Source organism: Pinus tabuliformis, chromosome 7 (assembly GCF_031772625.1).
Source record: "Pinus tabuliformis cultivar Carrire ecotype Pingquan chromosome 7, CPIR1, whole genome shotgun sequence".
In the NCBI taxonomy this organism is placed as follows: domain Eukaryota; kingdom Viridiplantae; phylum Streptophyta; class Pinopsida; order Pinales; family Pinaceae; genus Pinus; species Pinus tabuliformis.
The window spans coordinates 1,654,817,803-1,654,819,846 of record NC_142293.1 but is presented as its reverse complement, the minus strand read 5'-3'; positions in this window follow the sequence as shown (position 1 = coordinate 1,654,819,846).

The following is a 2,044-nucleotide window of genomic DNA, read 5'->3' as shown; positions in this document are numbered from 1 at the left end:
GGTCAAACATGGTGAATCATAGTCAACCATGCTCAAATGTTGCTTTGTGACAAAGATTGTCACAATATGAAAATCAATCATAACCAACCAGGGTCAACCATGATCCAACGTCACATTGTGACAAAGAAATAATATTTTTATTTATTTAATTAATATTAACATTATTATAATTTAATAATATTTAATTAAAAAAAATATTATTACTGTTAAACAATAATTAACTAATTAACTAATATTTATTAATTATTATCAGTAAATTATTATTATTATTATTATTATTATAACTTATAAAATAAAATAAAATAAAAATATTTATATTTTTTTTCTAAAAGCAATATAATTTTTTTTAATAAAATAAGTAATTATTTATGTGCATTTTATAAAAATTGAATAATAAATTATTATTATTGTTATTTTTATTATATATGTATGAATGATTTGTGTCATAGATAGAAATGAAACCTTATGTGTATATCAACCATATTTACTAAAATAATTATTGTTATTATTAAAAAAATTATTGTGCTTAAGATTCTTATTATTAATTAATATTACTAATATTTTTATTAGTTAATATTATTATTAAATATTTAAATTATATCAAATAATTTAAAAATAAATAATGTTAAATAAAATATTATACAGTAACTTAAAATTATTTTAATATATAATATAATATTAATATAATAATCATAAATATATAAATATATAAGAATATGGTTGTTATTATTTATATAGTTATTAATAATCATAAATAGTTGGTCTTTAAAAAAATATACATAATAATTATTAATGTGGTTGATATAGGCCAATAGGAAATACATTGTATATATACTTCATATAAGCGTATTCGCATATATCAACCACATTAGTAAATGTGGTTATGTTAGTAAAAAATCAAAATGGATTTATCCAAAAAGAGTAGAAATAAAAATGCCTTCGACTAAAAATACTTAAAAAACTTAAAAACATATGGCATATAAGGCATGAACCAAACAAAAAATACTTAGAACATATGACATAGAAGGCATAAACCAAATAAAAATAAAGTAATTGGTTAGATGAACATATTGATTTACTGCAATATTTCTAGCTTTTGTCAAGTGCAGCCAAGAGATTGACAAAGTGAGCTTCGATTTTGCAAACGTAGTACATGGAGCGCATGAAAAGATCTGAATATTTTTCATCAATCCTTTCATTCACTTTGCTTCATAGATCGACCTTCTTGCTCCTATAGAAAATCCACAGTGCAATATTTTTTTCCTTATGCTATGAACTTGAGAAATCATTTAAAAAGATGAAACAAAACGTTGTTTCTAACTTGTTTACTTCAAGAACATGTAAGGACCAAGCGATTTACCATTAGCAAAACCTAATATATCTGAAATAGCAATTTTGAGATAAAAAGATTTCCACAAATTTAAAAATTACAAGATCTCCACCCGAGTTCAATATTTTAATAACAAATCCTTAGTAGTAGTAGAGAAAGAAACCTATAACACAATATCAACCCGAAATGATGTTGCAATGTGATTGGCCCGTCTAAGTAAAAGAAAAGAAAATTGGTTTCCTTTGCATTTGTTGGAATATTAATTCCAACTGCGTGCAGTATTGGTGGACGCCGACAGTTGAACAGTGCCGGCAGCAAACCGCGTCCGCAAAATAGCCAGACTCCCCCGCACCGCTTATGCCGAAGAGTGGTTTCTGTCAGAGGGCCTCCGACACAATCAGCTCCAGCCACGCGTCCACAGTACGAACCCAAAACTGCCCATTCCCCGGGCGGTAAACATCGTTTGGCTTGTGTGAGTTTGGTGTGCGAAATGCGTCCGATCAGGTCAACGGACATGGATCTCCTTCAACCTGCCTGAACCTTATTGCCTGACCGCCCACGTGAAGGAATGAATGAGATTTATGATGTTCCGTAAATTGTAGGTAAAAGTTGGTAAATGTTTTTAAGTCTTGTTTGCACGGAAGCATGGCCAATTAAAGAATGGTATGGGCAAGTCAACGCCCTATTTTTTTTAATGCTTTTGATATATGTTTT